Source organism: Diadema antillarum, unplaced genomic scaffold (assembly GCF_040938485.1).
Source record: "Diadema antillarum isolate AM-2024a unplaced genomic scaffold, OU_Dant_1.0 seq00001023_RagTag, whole genome shotgun sequence".
NCBI classification, from domain to species: domain Eukaryota; kingdom Metazoa; phylum Echinodermata; class Echinoidea; order Diadematoida; family Diadematidae; genus Diadema; species Diadema antillarum.
The window spans coordinates 12,156-33,113 of record NW_027271858.1 but is presented as its reverse complement, the minus strand read 5'-3'; the positions used below and the strand labels follow the sequence as shown (position 1 = coordinate 33,113).

The 20,958-nt window shown below is 38.4% G+C and overlaps 1 pseudogene; it reads right to left on the bottom strand.

Annotated features, from left to right (window-relative positions):
* Nucleotides 1-20,687, bottom strand: part of LOC139742839 (uncharacterized) — a 32,563-nt pseudogene extending 11,876 nt beyond the window's left edge.
* Between the last annotated feature and the right edge of the window lie 271 nt (nucleotides 20,688-20,958).

Sequence of the window (20,958 nt, the reverse complement as noted above, 5' to 3'; positions counted from 1 at the left end):
TTGAAAAGTTGTGAGTGAATGCTTTTTGCAAATTTTGCTTTTTCTTTCTCTTTACCCGATTAAAGAAAAAAAAAAGGGGGATGAGGCTGAATCTACGAATAGACAAAATCATTGGGATAGTGTGTCATCTGCATGTTGTGCTGGTATACTATACTTCGTAAGTATACCAGGCTTGAGAGATTCTGTTTGAAACTACATGCATGAGGTGACTTTAATAGAACTAAATTATTTTCTGAGGGAAACAGCTCTAGAGAAAATAGTGTTACTAAAGTCAATGAATGCACATAGTTTCAACCGGTGCCTCAAACAATGGCCTTGCATATTTGTTTTATATCCCTCCTAATAAAGTTCAGATAAATTAGCTGCCAGGATTCTGTAATTTACCATTCAGAGCATCCTCCTTGCTTCACTTTTTTTTGACAGGATTCACAGTGAATCATGCTTCAGTTGGGAAAGCAGGAGGGCAGTGTGTACAATCAAGAAACAACTGAGTGCTTACTAAGCCACCAAGTACTGTGCACTATAGGGCAAGTCCAAGATATCGCGCACCTTACGTATGGGACATTCAGAGATTTCAAACCTCTGAAAAGTAATGAAGGAGCACTTGGATTTTATTGTTTATCATCAGGAGGACTGGTAGCCCTGAGAAGAATATTGTGTTTAAGTTTGATGTCATTTGACCTTGGGTTAATGGTTTTATTAAGAAAAATATGCCAACTTACGTATGGGACCAGAGAAAAACTGGATTTTTCAAAATAAAGTTTGAACTGAAAATTCTCTGAAAGTACCTTACTGATCAAGTTCTGTTTGGAAGTGAAGAAAGGTACAATACTGAAGTATCTTTCAGCAAAGTTTCACTGCAAAAGAATAAAGCATATTTTCATGACGTTGGTGTAATTAACGAAAGTACACCTTACGTATGGGACATGGCTCAACTTACGTATGGGACATTTGTCTTTAGTGCACAAATGCATTCATGGGAATGACTTTAAATTTCCCCATAGTGTCATATTCAGTTCCACAAATCATGCTACAACATGTAACAAATGAAATAGACTTCTAAGTGGGTACTTTCCCGGTTCAGGTACCTGGCAAAAGCTAAAATAAAACAAATAAAAGTAATTACCAATTTACAATTAAATGTCTTAGTTTGGATTCCGTCATGCATTAACACTGTCCTCATGATGTCTACACATACAGATATAGTATACTGACACTCTATTTCTAGCCCATTTGTAATTACTCTAGTCAATATTTTTTCATCAAATTAAAAAAAAAATGAGCAAATTCTAGCTTGTGACCTTGATATAGCATACATTTGTACATGTACAATAACTAATTTGTAGTCTTGATAATTTCAACTTTAGAATCAAATGTCATGTACAATGTAATTTGCAAATACAGTTTGAAGTGGGTACTTTCAGTAGCTCTAGGCTTACCTTGCAAGTTGTGTAAGTTTTTATAAAGCTTTATAATTGTTTGAAATGCAGCACAAAACACAACAACAACAAGAGTACTTCATTTTGCTCTGTAATCATCATGTTTTGCCATGTGAATTTTAGCTGAACTGCAAAATCAATCAAATTTTAATGAAAGTTTTAGATTTTAAGGAGATAGAAGAATGTACAGTCTGTATGTACCAATGCTGTGTGTTTTTTTTTTCAAATTGCTTGGCTTCGTGTCTATGAAACCAAAGACGACAAAATTTGTGTTACTTTGTACATACATACAAAGTGTACATGCTTGTGTAGTGATCCAGGAAAGATTATCATTTGCACATTCAAATCTAGATTTGAAACACTTAAGTAACTCACTGATCTGCAAATTACAATTTTGAATAAATTCTAATAACCTCATTTGATCATACACTACCAGATTGCAATGTATGTTGATAATTGTGTAGATGTGGGGCACAAAGTAAGTATGAGTTGATGAAGGTGTCTCAGAGCACATCTGTCTCTTCAAATACAAAATAGAAAAGAAAATTGAATTCCCTATTTGTTTGTGTAATTTGTGTTTTTAGCACTCCAACCACAGAACCAGTATTGATATTGTGGTTTATAGCAAATGTAAACTATAGTCTTCATTTTACAGGATTTTCAGAAATCATGTTCATGACCTTGATAAGTCATGACATATTCTGAGGGTGAGCAGTTGAAATATTAACAATCATATCAAAATAAAAAGTATTCTCATAGGGTTTTTCCTTTGCTATCAACTCTAGTAATGACAAAGTTACCTGCTCACACCTTTAGTGATTTTTCTTTTCAGTAAGACCTATAATGTTGTCATTGATGCGCGCCATAAGCACAATTGTTTTGATTTCGCTTTTGAGGCTGTACAACCTGTGGTACATGCTGAACAGTGTACTGCACCTAAAATGACACTCAGAGAATCCCATTCTTGGACAAAGTCATTTTGTAGAGAGGTAAAGTTGAAAATGATAACTGAATTAAGAAAATGTCCAATATCAAAATGTTAATGGGGAATGTTAATTTAAGACCAGCTGCACAGCCTGTAATGAAAATAAGAAAATACAAGTATAAATGAATATTCTTTATATCCCTTTCTTAATCATAGAATGACTCAATAATGCTGTTCTTACACTCTCCCTGAGGTCAACTGAGTAGGAGAGGCAGATATATAGACATATCCTTCAGAGTAGGTGCAAAGATAACCATGAACCAAACAAATGTAAGGACATATAGCATCCATGTCAAAAGGCGGTTTTCCCATTCACTTTGCATGTAATGTCCCATACGTAAGGCATTTGTCCCATACGTAAGCAAACTTTAATTAGTTATAAGATGAAGGACTAATTAAATTTCCTCATTTAGTTTTGCTAATCTGGAGTTGAAATGAATAAATTAGAACTTCCTAAAGTATGATTGGTCAATGTTACAAATCTTTAGAAAAAACTTAAAAAAACATACTCAAATCCTTACGTATGGGACACTATGTTCTGGGAAAGTGCATAATTTGCATAATTAATGTGCTGACCTTGTCTTACCAATTGCAGATTATACTAACTCATACAGGGGTCATGTCCATAAAGGAACTAGGTCAAGGACAAATTCAACTGATTTTAGATGAATATTTATCATTTGTCCCATACGTAAGGTTTGTTTTTGATTTATGCAAATCAAGGCCATATTTCTTGCATAAATTTGCATAATTCAATATTTTCTTTGCTGGAAATATATGATTTAACTCTTTGGCTACAACATGATATCAATAACTTTTTGATAAAATCACGATGAATTTTGAGCATCTGAGGGGACATTATCTTGGACTTGCCCTATACCATAATGTCCCCCCCCCCCAAAAAAAAAAAAAAAAAAATACAACGGAACCCTCCGCAACAATATCTTTAAAAATAGTGAATCAATCCAAATACAAATCCAGGGTATGAAACTATAACTCATTGCCCACATCTTGTGAAAATCTGATTATAATTTTTGGGGGACATACTGTACAGTATATCCCCAAAAAAATTACAATCAAATTTTTGCATTTCTAACACCCAATATGATCAAATTGTCTAAGTGCTACTTCAGGGTCTTATAATATTACATCTTAGCTCTATTTTGCAGAAAACCCCCTGTAATCTTGTTAAGCGGTCAGAGAGAAATGTGGTTTTTGTGAAGCATGTCATGATTCTGATTCTTCCAAGTTTAGCACTTGGATGCTCTTGTGTGTGAACACTCTAGACAGAACTTGGAGGGAAGAGATTCCTGACATGCTCTACAAAATTCTTCATTTCTCTGAGACCACTGAAGCAATTTGAATGGGAATCTTAATTGGGTAATACATGTATACAGTAAGTTTCAAGAAAATATCTTCAGGCATTGCATAGATATGGAGGAAATAGTGAAATTTTACGTATTTGACCTTGACCTTTTGACCTTTGACCTTGACCATGTGCACCTAAAAGTTAATAGGCACAACTTCACCCCCTAATACACATACATGCCAAGTTTCATTAGGATACCTCAAAAGGTTTTGATAGTTACCCTGTCCACAAAATTTATTATGGACGGACGGAAGGACGGACGGACGGACGGACGGACGGACGGACGGACAACCTGAAAACATAATGCCTCTGGCACCACTTCGTGGGCGGAGGCATAAAAACCTTGTACACACTCTTCACTTTCAACCCTAAAAACTTTTGAAAGGATGATGCTACTGCTTTGAAAGTTGGCATTAATTATGGACAGAATGTGTTAAAGCCCCCGTCACACTAGAGCGGATCGAGCCAACGAATGCCCAGCTGATCCGAAAATTTGGAGATACGCTCACATCCGTTGCTCGTCGTTCGTGACCCGCTTGACGTTCGTTGTATCCGCTAGCTGTTCGGAGAGATTCGCAGAGATCCGCCGGAGCCAAATTTTGATTTTGGACATGTCCAAAATCTTGAGCGGATGACGAACGGAATGACAATCCGCTCTGTGTTCGCTTAGCATCCGCTGATTGAAAGTTTTGGTCGCTCTGCATTCGTTTCTCAATCGTCCGCCATTCGTCCAAATTCGCCCAGCAAATCTGCACAGCAACACACGTTAACCAAACGTAGATGTTTGCCCAGGGTAGCCTCTTCAGTGTTGCCACTGCTCTACCAGAGGGCCCTGCCATCATTATTACCCCAGCGTTGCCAGGTACCCATTTATACACCTGGGTCGAGAAGGACATCGTGGGTAAAAAAAAATCTTATCCAAGGATGTAAGCACTGGGCAGGATTCGAACCCGGGTCCTCGGTTCGGGAGTCGGATCCACTATGCCACAGCCCCCCCCCCCCCCCCCCCCCATATGACATTTCATTATACATAGTCTGGCATTAAGTAATAAGAGAACATTATTCTAAACCACTGCTATAAAAGTCAACCTGTAGTAAATGGGAATCTCTGAATGGAAATTGGGAATTGTGAAAGTTCGACTCCAGTTGGAGGCACCAGACGCAATGGAGGATGTTGGACTGCCAACATCATCATCACGTGATCATCAGAAGGAAGTACACTTTTAGGGGAATCTTGAATGAGTGACATCAGGAGTACTTAGTGGTTACTTGTGCTTCCTTCTTTTTGGGGCCATTTCACAGTCACAACTATCTAAAAAAAGAAGAGTGAAAATGTTCAATCTTGAAGGAGTGAATAACAGAAAAGAGTGAGTTTCGAGTGAAATTGAAGTAACTTTGGAGTGACTTTGGAGTAAAAATGTTCATTTTTCACTGATTTTGGAGTGACCTCAGGGATCACTCCAAAATCTTCGAGTGATCCCTGAGGTCACTCCAAAATTAGTGAAAATGAACATTTCACTCCAAAGTCACTCCAATGTCACTCGAAAATCATTCTTTTCTGTTATATTTACTCCTTCATGAGTGAACATTTTCACTCTTCTTTTTTTAGAGAGACAACATTACTTGACACTGTCACTGCTCAAAATGATTTGGTAAAGTGTGCGTCATCCGAGATCCGTCACGTGATTGCCGCAGTATCGCTCTGCATATGTTGGGCATTCGCTGCTCATTCGCTTTGTTCGCTCAGCATCCGTTGGACGGACTGTACGCATTCGCTTTCATTCGTTACTTTATCCGCTCGTTACACAGTTAGCATATGCTCATCATTCGTTAGGCGAACGTTTGAAAACCACATTTTGCTTGCGAATTCGAGCGGATTAGAGCGTATCTGGACTTTGCCAAATTTTGCCCATCCGCTAGGCATTCGCTGATATATACGCTGTAGTGTGACGGGGCCTTAAGAAGGCATGCTCAATTTCAGTTTAATTTGATAATCCCTTCATTGTTGTTACTCTGGTGGTTTACATCCTGTTTTTGCCCCATTTATCACACAGCCAGCACGGCTTGGTAAAGATTAAAGCGCTTGAATAGACACTGTACTTAAGAGCCTCTTTTCTCAGTTTCACACTTTTCGAGAGTGTGCGTTTTCTTTCCAATGTTTTGTTAGGTTCAGAGCTACCAAGTCTCACGCATTCTGCGTGAGACTCAAGCATTTAGGGCCTGTCTCACGATCTCACGCAGGGCACCCATTTTTCTCACGCATCGGGTGAAGTCTGCAATTTGTGTCAAAAATAAGGAGCATAGCTCAAAGGATTCAAGTGATAGTTGCAATTGAAGGTATATTGCCCTTTTGTCTGTCAAAATTAGTAAAAAATAGTCACTTAAGTATGCACCAGATCGCATCATTAAGAGCTAATCATTCAAAAAAGCTCCCTACCATGGGAGGGGTGACACCCTCCTCGTTCGCATGCGCATGCGCGTGAGCGCCGAAACGCCGAGTCATGAAAATCTCACTCATAAAAGTTTTTTGGAACTTGGCATCTCTGTAGGTTAGGAGAGTCCATTTGATTTGAGTCATACGTCATTTTAAAGCTTAAAGTCTGCTCTTTCAGAGTATACTCTTAACTAAAATTTCATGTCTGGCGACTTTCTGTTTGTTTTGTGATGCAGGGTCACATATGATACTCTGCATTGTAATGTAACATTCTGTTCCACAATGCCATGGGTATCCTTTTAGGTAGAATGAGTGCTTTATAAGAGTCTCTCTAATAGACATAGTATTTATTTTCTCCCACACACTTTTTTTTTACATGCATTGAGGATAAGCATGTCTGCAGCGTGAGATACTCATTCATTTGTATGTGAAAATTGACCTTGTCTTCTCCATATCAAAAGCGAAGATGGTACGATACCCATTCATTCGTACATGAAATCTCTTGCGAAGCAAAAACATCATGACCGAGATCACCAGTGTGATGTAGTTTATTTTACTTTTTTTACTATTTTCTATACTATTTTCTATTTTATATTTACTATTTTCTTAGGGAATATAGTAAGACTCTTATGGAACAAGGATTTTCATGGTAGAAATATGTTTTGTCATTTTCAGTGCTCTCGACCAATCATTGGACAAGGAATCATTTGTGAGGGATGTAATTACAAATATGCGACATCTGTGAGGAACTTGTGGGCGAGTGAGTTTTTCTAGTGCTATGATTGACAGTTAAGAAGCCTATAGATGCTACCTCATAATTCTCCAAATTTACTGTCATCCATAAATTGATCCACCTTCCTGACTTTCAATCACTAAAACCTTGGGTGCTAACATGACATAGAAATTGTAAAGTGAGACTACTATGGTCAGCTAGAGCTGAAGTAATGTTTTGTTTTTTTTGTTTTTTTTGTTTTTTTTGTTTTTTTTTGGGGGGGGTTATTGGCACTGTACAGTCATGATTTTCACAACCTGTGGTATGCATTTCTATGAATATGTGTAGAAGAGTTCGCACTTGTGCTCTTCTTATTGGACCAAGTTGATCTTTTATAATTACTGCAGCAACAACTTTGACAGTTGTGATGACAAATATGACTAACATTAACCCATTGAGGATGGACTGAATTCGCTACAACACGCATTTTCCCATAGAGCCTTGCCCAAGTATACTCGGGACTCGTCCTGAACGGGTTAAGCAGGGCTATCTTCACGAGAGCCGTGTAGGTTGCCCACCCAAAAGGCCCAACATCTATATGGAAAGAACAACAATGGTGTAAAATGTGAATGTGACAAGATTCACTACCTACATGGCCATTTCATTGGTTTTTACGGACAATCTAACACAAACTGTAGGACTCATACTTGGCTGATAGCTACGGGTCCCAGTAATCATTCTTACAAGATTTAATGAGTATTATATAAACTTACATTTCTAGCATGCTCAGCCCTTTCAGGGTACATCCGACATCAGCCTTGGTATAATCTTGCTAGTAATGAGGTAAAGCATATTTCTATTACCATTTCCCTTGATAGTCAATGTTAGTGATAGACCTGGTTATCTCAAGCAGAATGATTAAAAAGAGTTAGACTCATCTTTTTTCTGTGATGGTGAGTACCTTTGATATCTAGAGCAAATATGATTTTATCATTCACCTACTTTAATAGATAATGGTGGCAAATAATGATACTGTATACGCTATATATTTCGCGGGGGTTTTATTTTCGTGAATTTCGCGAGTCGGGAGCTATTCGCGAAATTAACAACACGCGAAAATATTACCTTCCAAAATGAATCCCTTGCCTTGATGATACGAACATTTTCAGTACTATAGTATACCATGTCACGGCTTACCGAACAGACCATACTGGCTAAGCTTGTTTACGCACGTCGACGTCTACTTACGAATACTGTAGAGAGCCAATCCATTATCGCAAGGGGACCACTCGTCAGAAATCTAGCGCGATGGACTTAACCACTTCAAAAATGGTGAATTCTAACTTACTAGATCGCAGAGTTTGGTAAGTTTTTTTCATGTGCACAGTGTATAACTAGTATCATTCTTATTTGCTAGTAAGTTGAAAATTCACACTTTCTTTGCCACTTCATATTTTCTCTGGTCCCCCAATCGCGAATTTAACCACTCGCGAAAATGTGTGACAGCGGCAATTCGCGAAAATTTATGTACGCGAAAATTATAGCGTATACAGTAGTATTAAGTTAAAGCCCGTTAAAGCTATGATAATGTTATCATTATCATAGAATCAGAGTGCAGTAACCTGCAGGGCAAGCAGTACAGTTGATTCCTGAAGTGGGGGTTCCATACCACTGTATGACTTATCTCCTTTAAAATATCTTTGATTTTTTCTATTTTTACTGCACTCGTAAGTGATTTGATTTGCAATAAGCCAGTTCACAGTTACATGTAGCACTAGTTTGCAATGACCTCTCCAACCACACACTTTGCAAATCATGGAATAGTCTTCAAGAAGGGCAGTTAAAAACAGCCATGCAGGAAGTGGTAATTTACATGTCAGTGCTGCATGAATGGCTTTTGTCAATGTTGCTGAAAAGAATCACATTCACCTGTAAATACCAATCTGCACCTGGATCATTTATAATGTAGTTGTCATAAAGCCCTATCTAGGTATTGAATACCTCAGTTGCAAATCCATTTCAACAGAGGGTCTGCAATGACCTTTAACTGCACATGCACAGATTGGAACTGTGAACTGGTTTACCGTACTGCCAGCAGGACCTGTACCCTTCTGGCTCTAGAGGGCAGTAACGTTGACAGAATAATCTCACAGAACTTTTTACACAAGCTCTTGGATCATCTGTGAAGTTACATTTGATGTCAATCATAAGTCATATTTGATATCAAGTGTAACTTGTTCATGCAACAAATGGAGGAATTTTATTTGATTTCACAAGTTGCAACCAATTGTAGCTCTTTATGCAACATGCCCCTGATCAGTCATTTGGAAGAAAATGAGGAAAAGGATAATGTCTTCATCTGGGGCAAACTGAAGCTTTCCTTGGGACAACCACAAACAATCGTTATTCTTTCCCTATGCAACAAATTGTGCAGTGCTGTTGTGTGTGCCAATCTTGTACACTGTGATCCAGCCATGAGATTTGTGCATACTGAATTGACCAACTGCTGAGATCATATGTTTTGATTTTTGTGCAATATTGATTTTTAAGTTAAAATGCAGAATATTTTGCCAGTATATCAAAGAGAATATCGCACGTTACACTGGTATCATCCTTCCTCTGGCAAACCCTTCCAAGCTCCTCCTCAGCCTATCTCTGCCACATATTAATCCATCCCCCTCACTTTCGTGGCTCAAAACCACTCTAAAACACTAGAACTTTCCTCAGAACAATTAATAAACAAGGCATATTGATATGCAAAGTGATGTCTTACCTGTCAGTATATTGCAATTTGTGATTCTAGTGTTTTTCAATTGATCTATTGACCTTATCCAACATAACCAATATAAATTCAAACTTGACTGCCATCTTTAGGTGATCTTGTACCTGTGGTGTGAGTTTTGAGGTCATAACTCAAAGCTGTGGAAAGTTATTGAGAGCAAATACTACAGTTCTTAAATCACAGGAACTTCATTGATATTTTGACCTTGTTGGAATTCAACATTTTGAACTTGACCGGCATCTCTAGGTGATGCATCTATGGTGTGAAGTTGGTGATCACAGCTCAAAGCTGTGGAAAGTTATTGAAAGTACACCACAATAATCATAAGGTAAAGTTCATTGACATGTTGACCTTTAAGCTTGTCAGACTTCACTCACATAAACTTGACCAGCATCATTAGGTTATGTACCTGTGGTGTGAGTTTGGTGGTCAGAGCTCAAAGCTGTGGAAAGTTAGAGAGAGCATACCAAATTGTTGAAGATGCCATGATGCTGACAGAAAAATGATGACAATGTCTTGCTTCCGCTATGTGGGTGAGACAAAAAATAAAACAAAACGACACTAAGAAGCAGTCTTTGCAGCTGGACCTTAATGAGGAAGTGGCTTTTTATTGTTTGTTCTCAAACAAGCAAAATTACTGCTCTGCATCAAATCTCAGCATCACACTACACGTAACAGCAGAGCTAATGCTTTGACAGGTCATAATGCCACTGTAGCCTTCCTGAAAGTACAGATGCACATTAAGTACCGGTATACTAAAGCATTTTGAGGTGGGTTGGGCAGTATAGGATTGCATGTGTAGTGCAGTTCTCTAGCACTTTAAATTTCTCAAGGCTATATTGTTCAGTCAACCCTGAGAGTGAATCACCAGAAATGCTTGGTCAATGTAATACAAATAATGTGATAAGTGCTACTCACATTATATCAGATAAAACTGCGGACAAAGCAAAACCCAACTTCAAACAGGGAGGTGCACATTTTAACCCTGACCTACGTGAAGATAAGTCCTCTTCATCAAGTGCTAAAAGAGCTAAGAATACATCGGTTGGTACTCCAAAATTATATGCAGGTATCAACACCAGCAATTTTTCGCTTCAGCACTGAATCAGTAAGACTCTAGAAAAGCACTCTGAGAGCGCAGACCTCCGCCAAGCAGTTACTTTCCACCGATGATCTTGCTCTTCCCAAAGAGATTTTTCTCCTCTCCACCACTGTGAAAAAGCTCTTTGGGCTCTTCCATAGAGATCAGTAATTTCCATTCATGGGTATACAAGCTGAAAAATCGCCCGATTTCTCAATATACTGGTAGAAGCCTTTGTTACGTGATAAACCTTCAGCTGTGTGCGCGCTAAAAGCTTAAAGACTGAGGGTGCAAGCTGAGTCCACAATATTTCTGTATGCTTTTTAGTGAAGAAATGTTGTTACCATGGCAACACATTGTTCAACAATGACAGAAGATTAAGTTCGCACATCTAAGTACTATAGCAGTCACATGTGCCAAATTTCAAGCCAAATGCTCAGACTGAGGGAGTTTGCAGAATCCACAATATCTTTGTATTCTTTTTAGTGAAAAAATGCTGTTACCATGGAAATGCACAGTTGAACATCGATAGAAGATGTGTTCTGCACATCTACATACTGTAGTGGTCACATATTGTGCCAAAATTCAAGTCAAATACTCAAAAACTCAGGGAGCTAGGTTGATCCACATATTTTTGTAAGATTGGTATAAAAAAATGCTGGTGCCATGGCAACAGATTTATTCATGAACAAAAAAGGCGTCCTACACATTACCTTGATCATATATCCCAAATTTCAATCAAATTGCTCTAAAACTGAGAGTTAGTTCGATCCACAACATTTCGTAAGATTTAAAAAAAAATTGCTGTTGCCATGGCAATACATCATGCAATACGAACAAAAAAGGTGTCTTGCATATCTACCTTTGATAGCGGTCACAAATGCCAAATTTGGGGTCAATTGCTCAAAAAATGAAAGAGTAGTTTGATCCACAAATTTTTATGAAAATATGCCGGTGCCATGGCAACACATTATGCGATGCTAACAAAAAAGGTGCCTTTCATCTACCTTTGATAGCGGTCACATATGCAAAATTTGGGGTCAATTGCTCAAAAGATGAGAGAGTAGTTCGATCCACAACATTTTGTAAGATTTTTTTAAGAATTTGCCATTGCCATGGCAACGCATTATGGAATACTAACGAAAAAGGTGCCTTGCACATCTTCCTTTGATAGCGGTCACACATGCCAAATTTGGGGTGATTTGCTCAAAAACTGACAAAGTAATTTGATCCACAATTTTTAATGAAAATATGCCGGTGCCATGGCAACGCATTATGCGATGCTAACAAAAAAGGTGCCTTTCATCTACCTTTGATAGCGGTCACACATGCCAATTTGGAGTGACTTGCTAAAAAAATGAGAGTAGTTCGATCCACAATCTTTAAAATGAAAATATGCCATTGCCATGGCAATGCATTATGTGATACTAGCGAAAAAGGTGTCTTGCATATCTACCTTTGATAGCAGTCACATGACTCACACGTATGCCAAATTTGTGGTCAAATGTGACCCGCTGCAACAAAAGAATCCTGCAGTCGCTGACGGGTGAGTCTAGAAAATCGAGTTTGAAGTCAGATCATCAAAATCCGTCAAAATGTTCAGATTTCTGTCTTTGACAGGGTTTGGAGTCTAATGTATCTTCTATCATCTGCCGAAATTTCGAAGCTAAATGATCAATGGAAAGGCAAGAAAATAGTGCTGTTCTGGGCCATGATTTTCTGACTTTCAACGGAACAGAAACGTGTCCGAAGATTTGGATTTAGCGCCACAGCTAGACTCCACCCCTCGCAAGGAGGGAGTGATCTCATTGGTCAGTGCGTGGCATCCTGGTTACTGATTGGTCATGCGTAGATCGCTGGCGCTAAGCTTGAATGAACATCGCGGAGGTTGCTAGGAGTGTACCTTCTTTTGTCAAACAGTGAGAACTGTCTTGCTTCCCCTGTATCACGATAGCGTCGGAACGAAAACTTTGAAGGCGGTTTTCTTGAAACACTGATTTCCCAAACCACTCGAGATGTGCCAATGAAATCATCGATATCTCCGCATCCGAGTACTTTTATGAGCCATGTTATTTATGTCATTAAAGTGGAAGAGTAAGGAATAATATCAGGTCATTTTCAGAAAATTGTCCACCCCGACTTTCGGATCCTTTTATTGCAGCGGGTCACAAATGCTCAAAAACTGAGAGAGGAGTTCGATCCACAAAATTTTGCAACAGACTGACCGCCCGCCCGACCGGCCACCCGACCTCAGAGTGATTCTTATACCCACATACACACCATGTGTGGGTGGGGGTACAGTGTATAATAAAAACTAAGGGGAAGGGGTGGTGGAAAATGTCCCAAACAAGCAGTACGGATGAAGGGTCATCTCAGCAGAGCACACACAAGGCTGGCAAAATGAAGGATAGTACTTGACTGTACCGCCTTGTCATGTCATCTAATTCATCTCTATTTACATCCCTGTATTCAGAGCATAGAGGAAACTATAAACAAAGTCCTTGGCCCATGAGACTGGAGGCACATGAATAATTTTAGAGCAACTCTGCACCCCTGCCCACTGTACACAGAATGATTTCTGCCAAGTTTGGTGAAAATGTCATCATGGGAGAAGAGGCGATGAAAATGTCAACTTCATTCCTTTGGTCCCTTGCCCCGAATAGCCGTCCCCTTCAAATGGCTAGTCTGGTTACTACTGTCACTGTTATAAACAACTAACATTGTCTACCACTTCCTTTATCTAAATTAAATATAACACAACTATATTACTTCTAGGTATGGAAAGATTAAAAAAGAAAAGACTTACTCTCTTTTGACCCTGTTGAGCCTCACTGTCACCTATGCATAAGCCCAACTACCCAACTACCATAACTGCTTACGCATGCAAGATTGAACCATGGGCATTTCATTTACAAAACAAAAGAAAGATGAAAATGCAAAAAGGTATACACCCTAACAAAAAATCAAAATGTGATTTAAATGGTAGCAGTTTCATCAAAATGTGATGTCAAATGAATGTTTAAAAATCTTAAAGATTGATATGCTTCCGCTACATGTATATCATAGTGGTATAAGTTGCAATGACAGCGTATTAGGGTTCCTGTATCCAAATCAGGGAGAGTGTAAAGAGTAATCAGGAAGACACATCTTATTAGGCCAAAGATCAGAATCACAGAGACTTTATATTTTGTTGCTATGGAGAAATTTACATATATTCAGACAGACAATCAGCTGATGTGGTGCTGCCATTTATTTGCAACTCTCCAACTGATCTACACACAAATCCTTATTCATTCATAATATATTATTTTGTTGTTACTGATATGAAGTGAAATTGGACACTTGTATCCCTTGCATCACATGTTGAACATTGTGTTACAAAAAGCCAGGCACAGTAAGACCTCTGTTATCCAGCTATGTCTGGAGTGGCGCCTTTTCAGATACGTGGTTTGGCCAGATATGGGAGAAACAATGTACAGTGCACTCCTGTTATAACAAAATGCTCGGGACCGGCAGTTTTCTTTCGTTATAACGAAATTTCGTTATAACCCAACAAATACAATATATAACAAAAACAAGGAACCACGTATATTATGTTTGCTGAATATTCATCATACACTGCAAAGCTATGTGAAATGTGATGGAATAACTGTATTACAATAATAAACGCAAGTTCCCCTCAGAAACTGTGTGTGACACAAGGAGCGAACACACAGTGGTGTGAAGCGTTCACCCATGCAGAGACGCTATAAATGCTTGTTCCGCTACGTATTTTCGAAAGCAATTCGCATTTTGTTATAATGGAGCACATTTCTTTTGTTTTTCTTTGTCTGTGGCGCTCGGAAAAGACTTCGTTATAACGGAAATTTCGCTGTAACTGTGTTCGTTATAAGCAAATTTTGTACCATAGACTTTAATGGTGATAATTTTGGGACCAGAAGATTTACTTCGTTCTAACGAAATTTCGTTACAACCGTGTTCGTTGTAACAGGAGTGCACTGTACAAACATGTCGCTGTGGACCAAGTGGTAGTTAGATAGGAAGCGAATACTACAGTATTATGATCTGACTTAGCCAACTTGAAATTCTAGTTTATTTTCAAAGGAAATTGAAACACTTCAACATAAAATCTATAAAATGTTTCTGTTGGAAATGTTATGGGTGAATCGGAAGAGTTTGGAAGGAGTTTTAACTGAGTTTGAAATCACTTTCTTCGAGTCCTAACATATCCTGATGATAAAGAAGTTTGGTTAAGAGATGGCCGCATGATTGAGGCCTGACTGTATGACTATTAGGGGAAGGAGTCAAAGCTTCTGAATGAATTATCAGTCAAAAATTATCTTGTAGTGAGATCTTTGTGAACAAACCAATGGTAATGATGAGAGTTCACATCATCACCTCAGTTAATTTGCATTCATGAGCAATATCAATATTCAGTGAAAGCACAAGGCAATGTAACAATCTTTACTTTAAGTCTGCTGTTGATGAATATTCTACCCTTCAGTTTCGCAGACTTTTCTTTATTTGTAAGTCAGTGTAAGGATAGTGTGGAATTTCATTTCAAGCCTGAGAGGAAGACATCCCTCTAATGATGCTTACTCTGGAATTCAAATAATTTTGCTGACACTTTTCCTGATTTCATAATATGATGGGTCAAATTTTCCACAGAAATAAATGGGTGCAATTCCCTAAACACACCAAATGAAGTATACTTTGTACTGACCCTCATGTAGTGGAGCTGTGCCTGTAGCTTCTCAGCCTTGGCTCTGAGTGTCTCCTGCCTCACCTGCTGCAGGTCTGGACTCTCCACCTGTTTCTGATCATCAGGTGAAACAGAGAAAACATGGAAGGGCATGATATGGGAGTATTTGCACATATTGAGACCCACTCTAAAAAATTTACAGTCAATCTTGTTTATCTCCGATCAGTCAGACTGAAGAAAACTTTTGGGTCCACTTATGTCAAATTTGCCTCGGCTTGTTCAGCAGACTGCTTTATTGATGTTCAAAATGGTGTGGGTATACCACAACATTTTGGGCCCCTGAAATCCAAATGCATGTTGATTTGTGTTGATTTATGATACCCTCAACATCACGTTTGTGGTGAAACGAATATCTAGAAACATTCCATACACGTATATTTTTAATATCTTTTTCTTCTATTTTTCTTATTTGGGAATGCCCACAAAAAATCCTTCCAAACCAATATTCCTCAGATGACCTCATCTGTCAATCATTGCTAAAGTACTGAAATGTTTAACAAAAGACAATGGAATGCACCTTCCCCTCGACTCAGCATAACTTGCATGTTTCTGTGATATTAATGTGACTAATAAAAGACATGGCAAGGGAACATGCAAGTTATACTGTGAAATTGTTCATCTGTAAAAGTAGCACATGATGTTGGACCATGTTCTTGATAACCAGCAGTTGCATATAAGCAGTTGATATGATGACAAGATTTGAAGGGTGGCCAAGTGCTGGAGGTGTGATGGGAAGCAGGTAGGCCCCCATCACAATCACTAAGCATCCATTCACTGAGGGAGAGGGAGAGGGGTTCAAAGGAGCTTCCCTTGAAGCGGGAATTCTCATGATGCCCACATCAAACACAGGGATCTGACCAGCAGGGACATGGGGATGAGTTTAGAGAGTGGTCCCCCTAGGGGTGAAACTATACGAAAAACTGAGTTAACGCAGCTGCAGTGAGTGACCGCATAAAGCTACAACAATTTACCACCAGGTCTGTGAAACTGGCCAGATGGTCCTAAAGTTGCTACCACAACTTTTAGGGTGAACCAGGAATGCTTGTTGTACTAGCTGCTGGGCCAGGAGGAATATATGTAGGATGCCCCCAAATTCATAAGAAACCAAGGTGAGGTAAAGGAGGATTTTCTCACTTTGCCTAGTAATCCCATGTACTGACTGACATGCAGAGACTCCCATAGCTGGAAGAGCACCAGCCCCTCAGATGGTGTAGCCAATTGTCAATACAGAATTCCCTGTTATAACAAGTTCAGTCATAATGAGTAACTGCTTTGAATGAGATGATCGAGTCGGTCCCATTTTCCTTTGCATGTAAACCTATGGCAGAACGAATAGGTTACAATGGGCTTGATATACCAAGAATCCAGTTACACGTGTATAATGAGGACACTTTAAGCACATCATGAGAAAGAAAAACATTTACCTGATCGGATACAACAAGGCTCCATTTCTTGACATGCTGCTTTCAAAAACACATGACAAATAAAACATTGAAAACCAAATTCACGCTATCCATGTTTCCTCTTTCCCGTTCTGCAGAGTCTGTGCTGAACACAAAGTACTAGGTGTTTCAAAAAACATTTCCCACTTTTGATTCTTAATAATTCAAAAACTATATATCAGATAACACTGTCATTGATATGAGTGATAGCTGAATAGTGTACAATTTGGTTGAAGGTAGTTTAAATATGAAAGCATAAATAAGTTTCATGAAATCCATGATTAATTTCAAAGTTAGGTTCCAGACTTTGCTCTATTTTCAACCCTCTGTACAAAATTTCCCTTTGCACAGGGGTCAATGGGTGTGTATGTGAGTGTGTGGTTAACACTCTGACAATGATCCTGAACAATGGCCAGGGTTTGAATGCTTCATTATTCATTCATGAGAAATTCCACTATCACAGCTAGTCTTTATTCAGCCTCTGGCAGTATCTGTGTAAAGTCAAACGCCTGTCGATACTGTCGTTGAGTCGCGTCAGTGCTCTCCCTACTTCTGAAAAACAAAATTACGATGAATACCTTCTGTTCTATCGTAAACGTGGTAACAGGAAGTAAAGAAAATCAATTAGAGTATAATACACTTGTGTATACGGAGCCTTAAATAAATCTACTCTGAAACAAATCGCCCCAATGATAAATGCTGCTGAACTCTTTACCAAAAAATATCTCTTTTTATCGAAAAAGCGAAAAATTTGTCAGACTATTTAATTAGTAGACAGTTGTATTAAAATGAGGAACTTCAGATCATTCATGCTTATTTATATCCCAAATTTAGTGATATGTCAGAAGCAAAATTTGAAAATGATTGCCAGCTGGAATGAAATGTGGTGTTTGCAAGCACTTTACCGTGCATGAATTCAGACTAGCAGTGCCCAGGGCAATCCACATGAATTATTGATTAAGCATTCATGTGCCAGGGAGCGCGAGACTAACACCTAGTCAACATGTGGTTCAGGCATATCCATTGTTCAGGGCCATTGTCAGCACACACTCACATACACATCATTGGTTCCTGTGTGAAGTTCAATTTTTGTACAGAGGGTTAAAATCTGACCAAAATCTGAAACCTTACTTCAAAATCAATCTTAGATTTAATGAAACTGATTTATGCTTTCACGTGCAAATTACCTGCAACCAAATTGTACACTATCCAGCTATTACTCATATTAATGACAGTTTTATCGAATGAATGGTTTTTGAAATATTTATGATCAAAATTGGGAAATGTTTTTTGAAACACCTAGTATATGTGCATACAACGTTTTGAAGTGACAACAAGAACAATGACTATGGTTTTTTGTTTCTAGCGGGGATGGATTCATTGTTTAAGAATTTCAAGAAATATTGTTATCTTGGTATGAATCATTCACACAAAATGAGGTGAAATGTCAAAATATTCTTCAAGAAACTCACTCGTGTCTTTGCCTCAGAGGTGTGTGAGCATCTTCAGTCTAATGCAACTGCATGTTTCCAAACAAAGTTGGTTGGCTGTTGTGACATGACACTAGTGCCAAAAGTAGGTTATTATATTCAATCTATTAAAATTCATTACTTTTTACCAATTTGGATTGGGACCACAAAACTGAATACTTGTACTCAGTGCACGATTTCCTTTGCCATGATGCTCATGGAAGACATACAATTACTAAGAGTAATTGAATAGGGACTGAGGGGATAAAAGGGTACAAGTCATGCCCCATGTAACCACAAATGCTTGGTTCACACTACATTCCCACTGGCTATGGCGATGCCGTTTGTCAAAATTTGGTGCACCAGGAATCTTGGCCATTTTTTTTTTTTTAATGATTTTAAGTTTTGGCCTTCTTCCATCACAGCTTCAGTTGGTGTTCTTTCTTCATATAGTTGACGTGTTCATATGTGTCGTTTATCTCATTTTATTGAAGTTTATCAGGTTACATTAAAACAAGTGTTGCAACCTAAACAAGTGTGTCTATACCTTGTTCTTTGAGGTATCTTCTGTTTTCTATTGTGTTATAATTTCAACCCGCAGCAGATAACACAAAAAAACATTACTTTTAGAGGGAATGGGCAGAAGAGAGGAAAGGGGAGATTCCTATTCCCACGCTAATCAGAAAGCCTGACATGTGAATAAAGGTTTGGTATTCAGAATACGAGTGTTTCATACCATGAGTTGTTTGTGGAGATTCTCTGATGTCTGCCAGTCTGGTGAACGCCTGTCTCCTCCAAACTCTACACAGGAACTTCCTACTACACCATCATCTTCTAGCCTTTGGATGTTTGTAGATTGCGTCTCCTCACAAGATTCCTCCCTTCCTTGTACACTGTCACATGATTCCAGTGCCTCCTTCCACTCATTCAACTTTCCACCTTGCCATGACAACCAAGATGATGATGTTTTCTGGACTTGCTGGTCATGTTGATGGCACGGTGAAAGATTTCTAACAGTCTTTTCTTGTATGGCTGGTTGCTGTGTGATGGCCATGAATGGCATCTCCTCCATTGGCGAACTTTCTTGGGCTTTCAAATAGGCTCTTTTGGCTGGTGGACAGAACTAAAATCAATCAAATAAACAAAAACACCAAGCAGCAAAAGCTTTAGTCATAATCTTATTGTATGGAATCCCTGAAAGAAAGAGCCCTCTTGTACAATTGTACATGTACATGACCAGGTAAAACTGACATTTTACTCCATGCTACTACACACTATGAATATTTTGAAAGGTTATTTTGGCTACTTTCACCAGTACAGTGCTATTCGCAAACCTATGAAACATGCAAAAATATTGTAACTCAGATCCTGACATAAATGTCATGTGCACGCATACATTTTTCTGTTCCGTATGGCGCTCCACAATCGCGAATTTAACCAATGATTTGCGAAAAATTAGACTTGCTACATAACTACATAAGCAATACTTGCAGTGTTGTTATAGGTACTAAAGAAGTTATAACTAAATTTGTCATTGAAGGTGCAATATGTGTATAGCAGGGATGCACAATAACCCATTTTTTCTACTAATTTGACCTGTCATTGTTAGACCAGTATTGGACCAGTAAGTGTAACCAGTATTGTAAAGTAAGGTATTTCCACAGCACATTTTTGTAAATTGATGCTGATGGCCTTTTTGTGACATTAAATTTTCACTAGCATTCAAAATTCTTGTACACATGTATGTATTTTAAAAAAAAATCATGCTGTTGAAAATATCACGTTTTCAAGAAAAAAACCCACAAAGGCACCATAACTCAAGATCCCAAAGGGAGATCCTGAACTTTGTTCATTGGTTATGAATTGTATTACATGTAATTGTATGACCTAACAATTAAACATACACACAAAAAGTTCTCAAATGGGTTTTCCAAAAGTCACCTGATTCATGTTAGCACATGAATAGTTTCTCATAAAATGGACATGCATCACACAGTCACAAGCAAATTTATTTTATTATTTCTTACTTGTCGAAAACAAGAAAAATATTGCTGGAATGTTACTTTTAAAATTTTACCCGGACAAGAATAAATGCATGGCCAACAGGAACTTTCATGTATTTGATGCTCTTACCTGGCCTTCTAGTTCCTCTTGATGATCGAGTGTTGTTTTTTCTTTTAGTCCCATACACCTGAAGACATGTCTTGGACATGTTCCATGCAGGAAACCCAAGATGAGATATGTCCATTGTCTTTCACCCCTCAAAGGTCTACAAGAAATAGTACAGTCATTGCACAACAGATAATATTACTAAGACTTACTGTTTTGTTCATACTGCAAAAACAGAAATATTTGCGACATGGAATTTTTGTGAATTGGAGCTGATGGCCTTTTCCACTGCATGAAATTTTCTTAAATTGCCATTGGCATTCATTATACATAGTGTAGACTTGTAAACATTCTTGTGTGTAAAGCTTGGCTCT